Source organism: Nuphar pumila, chromosome 13 (genome assembly GCF_984573655.1).
Source record: "Nuphar pumila chromosome 13, dmNupPumi1.hap1.1, whole genome shotgun sequence".
Taxonomy (NCBI): Eukaryota; Viridiplantae; Streptophyta; class Magnoliopsida; order Nymphaeales; family Nymphaeaceae; genus Nuphar; species Nuphar pumila.
In genome coordinates, this window is record NC_143261.1 from 59283433 (window position 1) to 59295585 (window position 12153).

Genomic DNA, 12153 nt, shown 5'->3' on the forward strand with positions numbered 1-12153 from the left:
GTCAGATATTGGATTGAGCTTTGAGGGTAAAAGGCCTAGTTAAGACCTGATCCATATCCAAAATTATATTGGGTTTGCTGGTCTGAATTGGAACTAGAGCTCCATCCGAGACCAATTAGGTCTAGTTTTGGCTTGCATCTAATTATTTAGACTAAAATCAAGGTTTTGGGTCTAATCTGGAGGTATAATACCTTGGACTGGACTTACACTACCCGAAAGTAGGGCGTCTGGGGTCAAACCCGATGAAAACTGGCTATGATCTGAGGCCCAAATACCCGAAACCAAGTCCTGGATGTTGAAATCCGTTATTGCCGTGACCCGGTTATGAGAACCGGTTCCTAGGATGAACTGGGTACCCTCCCACGAAACCCTATTCACATCAGGAACCCGTGTGAGGGGTTCCTATGAGCAGTCGGGCGCCGCTTGGGGGGCGGTGGCCCAGGGCCGTCTGTCGGTGGTTGCCCCCTGTCAGCCTACCCTATTCGGCGGCAACCCACCGAACAATGGCAATTTGACAATGGGGTGCCCCAGCACGATGGCTGCTGAGTCCATGGAGGGTCGAATGGTGAGTTGCAACCCACCGTCGAGCCCATCAGCCAGGGCGACGGGTACTTGTCAGTTCTCATCCACCGACAAGGAAGAGCTGAGTGGGTCGGGGCTGGTCCTCCAAGCGGTGATAAAGGTGACCAAAAAGGGAGGGTGTAGAGTCGCCGTGAAGGGAGGAGCCAGAAAAGAAGGAGAGGGATGAGGCCCTCCTCTGTCATCGTTTTGTACCAAAGAGGAAGATTTGGCAGTCTCTCGAGCGTTTTCGCTGCTCATTAGTGGGATGTTACCAAGGGTCAAAACCTTTGTTTCATGGGTGTCTTCCCACGAATCACGTATAATCATCGCATGAACGCCTCAAACATAGTGTTTTTCTCCTAATTTGATTGAATTGTTCATCCCAGCATGGCAAGACTTTTGCTGATCTCCACCATAGTCGCTTTCAAGGATATTAGTTTCGTCGGCCAATCTGTTACTTTATCCTTTGCTTCAACCATGATTTCTGTCATTTTCTTTTCTTGAACACCTCATGACATTGTCATAAGATACCAACTGATGTAAATCAAGAGTGCTTGATTTTACCATAAAACTAGGTTACACTATTTATATGCACTGAAATTGAAAAAAGCAAAGAAAACTAAAAATTACATAAAACTCAAGAAAATAGCCATTTTTAATCATTCTAACTCCCCTTAATCCCTCTCTCATAACAAGTATTTATAAAAAACTAAAACCCCAACTCTACCATGAATTTTGGATAAGATTTGAAAGCAAACCCAAAACAGAAATTCAAATCTTAAATACTAACTACGGATCCAATTGAATCCTGGATCTCAATCTCATCACCTTTTCTTCTTTTTTGTTGGACTTGGATCTGATTCTGGATCCACAACTTCATCAGCCCCCAGCAAGATTGTTGTCATGGGGGCAGTAGGGACCAGCGGGTCTGCAAGGCTGTCAAGGCCATCGCTGAACAATGGCAGCCCCGCCTCAAGAATCAGTGGTTGGTTTGGCATCGAAAGGAAGCCGTTGTTGGTGCCAGTTCGTCTGGCCAAGAAAGCTCACCGATCGTCGAGTTGGTTCCCCTCCAGCAGTGGCAGGGGGAGGTGATTCCTCGTTCGCTGTGCTCATGCATTAAAGGCCAGGTGCAAAACAATTGGAGAATGGAAGAAGTATTTTTTTTAAATGGAAGGGGGGAAATCATGAGGGTGTGGGAACGGGAGGCATTCTTTTTTAAAATGGAAGGTAGATATGGTTTGGGGGCCGTTATTGCATTACTCATGGTAGTAGGTGGACATTGTTTGTATTTCGGAAACAAAGATGGAAATGTTTGAAGTCAGTTTCCTTGCACAAATTTGGCGAGGTTGTTCTTTTGATTTTATTTCCTCGATTGGCATATCAGAGGATATTTTGGTGGTTTGAAGGGAAGGTATTAGTGGTATGGTTATGGACAAAGGCCTATTTTCGATCATGGTGTATTTTGAACAGCTAAATTCAAGCATTTTTTTAATGCTCACATTAGTATATGCTCCAACTATATTTGCTTTAAAAAGAGCTTTTCAGGATGAGCTTAACTTGTTAGGGTAAAAGAGTTTTGGCAAATTGGTGCATAACTAAAAAATTTAATTTTCTACGTACCTATGAATCCAACCGAGAACAAAGATATACTAGCAGTATGCGGCAGTTTGTTGATTTTGTTGAGTTGGATATGGTGGATTTACAGATCTCGGGTGACTTTATTGTTAGGAAAGTTTTAAAATATTAATGATTACTACCAAAAGAGTTTTGAAAAAGTTTAGTCCCATATCTAAGAGAGAAAAGTTTTTCAAGAGGTTTAAATAGAGAGCTTGTTATCTATTCTTTACTTTGGTAAGCCTTGATTCTTTAGGTAGATTGCGGACGTTGCTGCGCATCGTGCAGCAACGAACGCGCCGTTCGCGCACACGCGCGTGCGCAAGGGCGCTTGAGGCGCAATGTGGCACTTTGCACGCTCGCAGCGGTGCGAGGTGCTTATGAGGTGAAAATATCCGTTTTGTTTTTCGGTTTGAGTTATCTGGCCGTTTGAAAAGCTTTAAGTTGCATGCATATCGAGTTAATGTTGCATTGTGACTGTTGGGCGGTTTTGGAGGCCTTTGATTGACAGTCAAAGGTGGGTGACCGTTCAGTTCTTTTTCGTCCTATTTTCAAACTGTCAGATTTATGGCCATTAATCTCATTTATCGCAAAATGTTTTGGCCTCTCTAAAAGTCTATAATATCTTCTATTTCGTCTTTTGAATATACAAGAATTTTACGACTCTCAAAAAAAAAAAAATCTTCTTCTTCCTTCTTCTCGATTTGGCTTGCAGAGTACAAGTGTGGTAGAGATCATCTGTCCTTGCGAAGCAGTGACTCTCTGGAGGTTCAAGCCTAGTTGTATCCTGGGAACTCAGTCGCATCAAACCCCTTTTCGCATCTTCGGTCTTCCCGGAGTGGGGCGATTGAAGTTCTAAAGATAGTGATCTTAAGAACGTGCCTCTAGGCTTGAGATCTCTTTTCTGAAATCCATTTTCATAAGGTTGGTGTAACAATTTTAGAACTTCATTATGGCCTCTGGTTCGACATCCAACTCCATCAATCTGCTTAGTCGTGACCTCGAAAAACTCGATCGATTTGATGGGTCAAATTTCAAGCGGTGGCAATCAAAGGTCTATATCTTGCTATCCGAGCTGCATATTGACTATGTTCTCAAAAAGCCCTGTCCCACTGTCGCTGCTGGAGAAGTTGAGACAGAAGAACAGAAGAAAGAGTGAGAGAAGTGGTTTACTGACAACTACCGATGCAAAGGGCATATCCTGAACACTTTAGCCGATTCTCTCTTTGACTTGTATTCACCATTGGAGTCGGCTGGAGAGTTGTGGAATGCTCACCGAGATCAAGTACAATGCAGAAGATGCTGATAACAAAAGGTTTATCGTAGATCAGTATGTTAATTTTTCTATTGTTGATGATAAGCCTATACTTGCTCAAATTCATGAGATGCAAATACTGGCCTATAAGATCAAAGGAGAAGGTATGTATCTTGATGATGACTTCCAAGTTGCTGTCATCATTGGGAAGCTGTCGGATTCCTGGAAAGAATATAAGAATCACCTAAAACATAAAAATGAGAAAATTACTTTAGATGGCCTTCTTAAGGACATCCGAATTGAGGAAGAGACTCGTCTTCGTGACAAAAAGAATTCGAGTCCTAAAGAAGGTTATCCTAAAGTGAATTTTGTTAGTAACAAGGGTGGCAAAATCATGAAAACCCAGAAAATCAAAAAGAATTTTGTGAAAGGGAAAAAGCCAACTGATAAAAAGAAAATTAGTTGTTATGTTTGTGGCAAGTTTGGCCATTTTGCTAGATAATGCAGAGAACGGAAGAGAACTGGTCCTAAGCCAAATGAGTCAGAGGAGAGGCTTGTTGCTGTAATCTCTGAAACCTTTATGGTGGCTGCAAATAAAGACTGGTACCTGGATACTGGAAGCATTGTTCATGTGGCAAACGACAGGAACTTGTTCAAGTCGTATGAAGTAGTGGGGGAAGGATGCAATCTCTTTATGGGAAACTCTTCCTCAACTAAAGTGCTGGGAAAAGGGAGTGTGGAAATTAAGTTCACCTTCGGGAAAGTCCTAACACTTGAGAATGTCCACTATGCTCCAGAAGTTCGAAAAAATTTAATCTCTGCAGATCTATCACGAAATGGTTTTAAGATTGTTATTGAGTCTGGGATTGTAACTGTGACCAAAGGAAAAATCTTTGTAGGAAAAGGGTTTGCCACTGGTGGTATGTTCAAGATGAGCATAAATGAAGCTACTACTTCTGTTTATATGGTTGACTCCTATTTTCTTTGGCATTCACGATTAGGACATATAAATTCTCGTTGCATTCATAATATGAATAACTTTGGTCTTCTTCCGTGTCATGTGAGAATATAACATAAACATAAGTGTGAGACATGCATTCAAACTAAGCTAACTAGACTCCCGTTTTCTAGTGTAGAAAAGAATTATAAATTGCTTGAATTAGTGCATTCTGATGTGTGTACGATGTATAATGTTTTGAGTCGTGGTGGCAATAGGTACTTTATTACCTTTATAGATGATTACTCAAAATTTTGTTATGTTTATTTGTTGAAACATAAATCTGAAGCATTTTCCAAATTTCTTCTTTATCTAGCTGAAATACAAAATAGGTTTAAAACAAATATTGTACATTTAAGAACAAATAGAGGAGGTGAATACTTAGGTGGAGAATTTGATAAATTCTGTGAAGATAATGGTATTATCCATCAAACGTCAGCTCCTAGAACTCCTGAACAAAATGGAGTAGCAGAAAGGAAAAACAGAACACTTGTAGAAATGATGAATGCTATGCTGCTTAATACGGGTTTGCATTCCAACTTATGGGGAGAGACTATACTTTCTGCTTGTTATATTCTTAATCGAGTTCCTTATTCCAAATCTGATAAATCACCTTATGAATTGTGTTTTGGTAAGAAACCTAATCTTAGTTATTTTCGTGTTTGGGGTTGTTTAGCATATGTTAAAATTCCAGAAAATAAAAGGAAGAAGGTTGGACCTAAAGCATTTAAATGTGCATTTGTTGGGTATGCTAAACATAGTAAAGCATATAGATTTTTGGACATTGTTAATGATGTTATTGTAGAATCTAGAGATGCATCTTTCATAGAACATAAAAATGCATTTGATTCTCTTCTTGATGGCAGCCGGATTATAGTAGATGAACTTCCTGTAAATGACATGATTGAATATTCTAATGATTGTGTTGATGAACCAGAAACTGAAGTTAGACTCAGTAAACACATTAGAAAACCAACTAATTTTGGTTCTGACTTTTATACATTTCTAATTGAGAATGATCCTATGCCTTTTCAAGAGGCTATGTCTTCTCAAGATGCTGCCTTTTGGAGAGAAGCTATTAATGATGGAATAGAATCAATTATGTCTAATAATGTATGGAAATTAGTGGATTTACCTGTTGGTTGCAAAACTATTGGCTGCAAATGGATTTTCAAAAAGAAATTAAAAGCTGATGGTACAATCGATAAATTTAAAGCACGTTTGGTTGCAAAAGGTTTTAAACAAAAAGAATGTATTGATTATTTTGATACTTTTGCTCCTGTAACCAGAATATCTACTATTAGAATTCTGATTGCCATGGCTGCCATATATAAGCTTCAAATTCATCAAATGGACGTGAAAACGGCCTTTTTGAATGGAGAATTAGATGAAGAGATATATATGGAGCAACCTGAAGGTTTTGTAGTGCTAGGGCAAGAGCGCAAAGTTTGCAAACTTGAGAAATCCTTATATGGATTAAAGCAAGCCCCTAAGCAATGGCATGAAAAATTTGATAGTTCTCTGGTGCATAATGGTTTTAAAATTCATGATGCGGATAAATGTGTCTATAGTAAAGTAGATAGTAGCTTAATTATTATTATTTGTTTATATGTTGATGATATGCTTATTTTGGGTAACAATAGTGAATGCATAAATCAAACAAAAAGATTTTTATCTTCCTTGTTTTGTATGAAAGACTTGGGTGTTGCAGATGTTATTTTAGGAATCAAAATTATAAGAAATAAAAATGACATTGTATTATGTCAATCACATTATATTGAGAAAACTCTTACAAAGTATGGATATCTTAATAGTTCACCAGCATGCACCCCATATGATCCAAATATGAAATTGACTCCTAATGATGGTGCTAGTGTTAAACAACTAAAATATGCCAGTGTTGTAGGTAACCTTATGTATGCAATGAACTGCACAAGGCCTGACATTGCCTATGCAATGAGTAAAGTGTGTAGATACAATAATAATCCTGGTCATCAACACTGGAATACAGTGAACAGGATTCTTAGATATCTAAAGCATATTTTAGACTATGGAATTCACTATACCGAGTTTCCTGCTGTTATTGAAGGGTATAGTGATGCAAGTTGGAATACTGACTTTGAAGATTCCAAGTCTACGAGTGGTTGGGTTTTTACCCTTGGAGGAGGAGCAGTTGCATGGGGGTCTAAGAAACAGACCTGTATAACTCATTCTACAATAGAAGCTGAATGACTTAAAAATATGCTAGTGGATATTCCACTAGGTGAGAAGCCTATACCTGCTATTTCAATGTTCTGTGATAGCCAATCAGCTATATGTAAAGCAGGTAATATGAAATACAATGGGAAGTCTAGACATATTAGTCTAAGACACAGTTTTATAAAACAAATGATTGATGACAATATTATTTCATTGAAATATATGAAGTCATGTCAAAACTTGGCAGACCCATTTACGAAAGGCCTTTCGAGAGATGTCATCAATAAAACTTCGAGGGGGATGGGAATTAAGCCAATTAAGTCATCACCTAAGGATACCCAACCTAGAGCGCTGGAGATCCCACATGCATAGGTTCAATGGGAAACGAATTGGTGAATGACAGATATTGAGCATATTTATGTAAGCCCATTATTGATGTGTGCTCATGAGCTGTAACTAATATGAGGGTTGAGCTAATAGCTCTTAATGAGTTTGTAGGCCTTAAGGCTAAGGTGTGTATTACAGTACACCTAGACAAACTCACCTATATGAGTGTAGAAATGTGAGCCGTTTCTTATGAGAATTGGCAATTCTCTAGAGCACTCATGAATCCAGGAAAGCACAAGGCTCTAAATGTGTCAACATGAAATCCACATAATCGTACTTTTGGAAACCTATGTATGATTGAAAACTCCGTTAACAATATAAGGAGCTAAGTTCAAGGTAAGTCCACTTAGCACCTTGGTTAATTTAGGTTTTCTTTCAAATAGTGGGGGTTCAAGTCATGCAGACACTCTCACTAATACATAAGTTTCTATGCAAGCCAAATATATTTTAAAACTAGTGGGGGATTGTTAGGAAAGTTTTAAAATATTAATGATTACTACCAAAAGAGTTTTGAAAAAGTTTAGTCCCATATCTAAGAGAGAAAAGTTTTTCAAGAGGTTTAAATAGAGTGCTTGTTATCTATTCTTTACTTTGGTAAGCCTTGATTCTTTAGGTGGATTGCGGACGTTGCTGCGCATCGTACAGCAACGGATGCGCTGTTCGCGCACACGCACGTGCGCAAGGGCGCTTGAGGCGCAATGTGGCACTTTGCACTTTGCACGCTCGCAGCGGTGCGAGGTGCTTATGAGGTAAAAATATCCGTTTTATTTTTCGGTTTGAGTTATCTGGCCGTTTGAAAAGCTTTAAGTTGCATGCATATCGAGTTAATGTTGCATTGTGACTGTTGGGCGGTTTTGGAGGCCTTTGATTGACAGTCAAAGGTGGGTGATCGTTCAGGTCTTTTTCGTCCTATTTTCAAACCGTCAGATTTATGGCCATTAATCTCATTTATCGCAAAACGTTTTGGCCTCTCTAAAAGTCTATAAATATCTTCTATTTCGTCTTTTGAATATACAAGAATTTTACGACTCTCAAAAAAAAAAAAAACAATCTTCTTCCTTCTTCTCGATTTGGCTTGCAGAGTACAAGTGTGGTAGAGTTCATCTGTCCTTGCGAAGCAGTGACTCTCTGGAGGTTCAAGCCTAGTTGTATCCTGGGAACTCAGTCGCATCAAACCCCTTTTCGCATCTTCGGTCTTCCCGGAGTGGGGCGATTGAAGTTCTAAAGATAGCGATCTTAAGAACGTGCCTCTAGGCTTGAGATCTCTTTTCTGAAATCCATTTTCACAAGGTTGGTGTAACATTTATACCTAGTCAGTCAGGAGAAGAGACCCTTGCATGCAGAAATTTGAAAGGTTCATTGTGAGTAGGGGTGGTGGGAGCGACTCCGTGATGGACGAGCCACCATGGGGCGGCACCTATATCCATTTCGGATCACACGTCAATAATGCTCGAATGGGAGGTAAGATGGATGAGCAATCGAAGGTTCAAGTTTGAACTATGGTAGTTGAGGGACCCAAAGCTGGTTGAAAGCATAGAAGGATGGTGAGCCCACCCGCAGGTAGCCGCTTAGGCTGTTCTTATATTCACAAAAAAATAAACCACATAAGAACTCGATTAATTGAGTGATCCAAAGGAGAAGGGGTTGTGAGATTCAAGCAGATAGAGGAACTGTGTTTAATGCAGAGGGAGATGGCAGCATGGCGGGGTGATGCACATGAGGTGGAGGGATTAAATGACAGGAAAAAGCTATTGATCGATGATATATCAGAATGAAGAGCAAGGCAGGAGATTAAATGGAAGCAAAGATCCAAAGTACATTAGATGTGTTGTGGCGATAAAAACACTAAGTTATTTCGCTTCCTCTAGAAGAAATAACTTCACTTGGCCTTGTCAATTGGAGGGCATCTTTATGAGAATGATGAAATCTAAAGGGAGGCAACAAAATACGTTAGTGACTTTTTTTTACCTCCAATATGGGTGAGGACTCTCTTGACATAAGTGAGACCCCCATGGGTTGTTTTGATTCGAGGGTGCAAGACTTCGTGAACAGGGGTTTATTGGTAGATGAAGTCAAGCAAACAAAATGAAAACTCCTCAACAACAAGGCCCCGTAGGTGGACGGATTCCTTGTTGAATTTTTTAAGGTGGCTTGGCCAGCATGCCAGAGAGACTTTATGGCAGTGTTTAACGATCTTTATAGAAACTCATGTTTGCCAGGGAGATGGGGGTGAATCCCTCTTGGTCCTCTTTCCTAAATAACCTAGGAGATTGAGATTAAAAAGTTCAGACCAATTTCACTCTTAGGCACCCTGTTCAAAATTATAACCAGGGAGATAGCAAATTTTATGCAAATGTCCTCCCAAATATGCGAATTTTATCCCAAAATATGCAAACGGCGTTCTTTTATTTTATGATTTTCTCCCAAATATGTACTTTTGAAGCGGCACTAAAGGCAAAAGCTTTGCTAAAGGCTTTAGTGATACTTTTGAAGTGTTGCCAAATGCCCATCGTGCTTTTGGAGTGTCAGTTTTTTTCAACAAACTCTTTTTACTATAAATCACATAAGAGCACAAGTAGGAAGACATTTGGACATTCACATGTGAAGGTCAGAACATTCACAAATGTGAAAGCATAAGGACATTCGCAAATGTGTAAGAGAAAATTCACATATTTGGATATTTGAGAGGGAAGTTCACATATCAAAGGAAATTCACGTGTGAAGGGTGAAAAAGTCCTTTTACAACCGAAAAGTTGTGATTTTTGACATGGGCAGATTTCTCCCTATGCGCTGCAATCTAACAGTAGATGCAATTAATTGAATATCTCCATGTCCCATGTGATTAAATTTGTAAATCCAATACCTTTTTATTTTACAGCATTCTACACTTTTTCCACATGCATCTAATTGACATACTTGTACTTGATTTGGTACTCATAGATATACTTGGTTATCAAAACAACCACTAAAAATGACATGATATGTGACTTCTAATTTCTCATGTTAATCATATTTCTTCTTTTTACATTTTCATAACTTTTTGAATATTTTAAATATATAGTTTTATTTCATGAAAAACTGTACTTTTAAATATATTAAGAAAAAACTCCCGAGTCAGCTGAGTTGACTTGCCAAGTCATGAGTTGTAGGTCAACTGAGATTTGACTGAGATTCTTGGTTTGTCAACCATGCATACACATGCCCGCAACACACACACACATGTACACACCCACACACATGTGCACAAGCGAGCACACACACACACACACACAACATGCAACTCAACATCTCACCCTATTTTGCAAAAATATGTGCACATGTCAAGAAATAAAAGTGAAAGAAGGTCAATGTCAAAATTTCCCAAACACCAAAACTTTCTAATCCAATAAGCCATCTACGACAAATTATAGAAAGAAAATATGAATAGAAAATTAGATGAAAAGTTAACATTATCCGTCTTTAATAAAGCATATACACTGTACACTGATAGGTATTTGTACGAGCAGGACAGAACTCGATTGTGTCCCCTACAAAAGACACCATACATATTACAGCGAGGATGAGATGAAATGCCATCACTACAACTAGCACACAAAAATAGATAGAACTGAGAAACAGATCATATGAACCAGTTATAAAAGAAGGGAGCTGGGCACAGCTATCCAAGGGGACAATCAAATGCACAGATAACAACTGATTACACTGATAGCTAGATTATTAAAAGTTGCATTATAGTAGCCAAGGTGTGCAACGTTTGAACCCAACTAGGGATAGTTACCCAGCTTGACAATCGAAGAAGCAGGAAACATATAACAGTAACGGTAATGGCGATGATGAAGAAAAAAAGTGAAACATCAGTTAGGAAAATTAGCTGAATAGAAAACCAAATGAAGAAATTTAAGATATAAATAACCAAGCAAACCAATTAAAGGTTGACAAGAGAAATTCAGATTCCAGAACAGCTAAACAATGTGAAACCAAATAACAAGACGATAAATCAGAGGGACACTAGAAACAAAAACTTACACGCAAATGCTCAACCAAGAAAACACAATTCTTTCTAAACTAAGTGATCGGATAAACCCATCGGCAATCAGTGAAAAACACAGAGACCACACCTCTGTTGTACAGGCGGGATGCCTTCCTTCTCTTCCACACGCTCCTTGATCCTGTCGATGGTATCGGTTGGCTCGATATCGATCTCTATTTCTTTCCCGGCAAGTGTCTTCACCTTGATCATCGTTCCACCCCTAAGCCTCAAAACCAAGTGAAGGGTGGACTCCTTCTGGATGTTGTAATCTGAAAGAGTCCTCCCATCTTCCAACTGCTTCCCTGCAAATATTAGCCTCTGCTGATCAGGGGGAATGCCTTCTTTATCCAGAAGAAAACATAACACCCATATTCTCTATTTAGACTATCACCCACAAAACCAATAGAAGAAAACAATGCAAGGAACATTGAAAAGAGGGAATAGGACCAAAAGAATCCATTGAAAAACAAAAAGAACAACAGAAAGGAACTCATTAGTTCGTCATAAACCAAATCTCCATCTCAAAAATCAGACCGAAAAGATGAAACTCAGAAAACCAGCCGAACCACACAAAGGCCCAAACCTCAACTTCTTAATCCATGCAAAGTTTGTAATCCAAAAACCCAACACATTCCTTCAAAGGGGAGCTAAAAGATGGATTTGTGAACCCTTTTTCTGTTCTAAAAGCAAGACCACAAAAAATAAAACGAAATTTAAGAGCCAAAAACATGAGCCCTTCCATCAAGAGAGAGAGAGAATCAATAGATGGGTATGTCACTACCAATCAGCAAAACGGTAGTCCGAAATGAGAAAGAAGAAAAAGAAAAACCAAATTTCATACTCAGAGCACCGGTTTCTCCTCCTGCTCCTGACACAAATCCCTCGGAAAAGCAATACCAACAAACCAAAAGCGCCCAACAAAATGAAAAGAAGAAAAAAAAAAAGGAAGAAAGGGCACGAAGAGAGAGAAAAAAAAGAGAGGGAGGCGTGATCTCCTGTGCCCCCAAAGCACCTGAATCTTGGCCTTGACGTTTTCGATGGTATCGCTACCCTCGACCTCCAAAGTGATCGTCTTCCCCGTCAGGGTCTTCACAAAGATCTGCATCTCTC

General features: G+C 39.2%; 1 long non-coding RNA gene across 1 annotated transcript; it reads right to left on the bottom strand.

The window, feature by feature from the left end:
- Window positions 1–10871: 10871 nt before the first annotated feature.
- On the bottom strand, window positions 10872–12153 carry LOC149818491 (uncharacterized). The gene is made up of 2 exons (XR_016427413.1): window positions 12056–12153; window positions 10872–11345 (listed from the first exon to the last, which is right to left on the bottom strand). It is a non-coding gene; the product is annotated as an uncharacterized LOC149818491 (long non-coding RNA).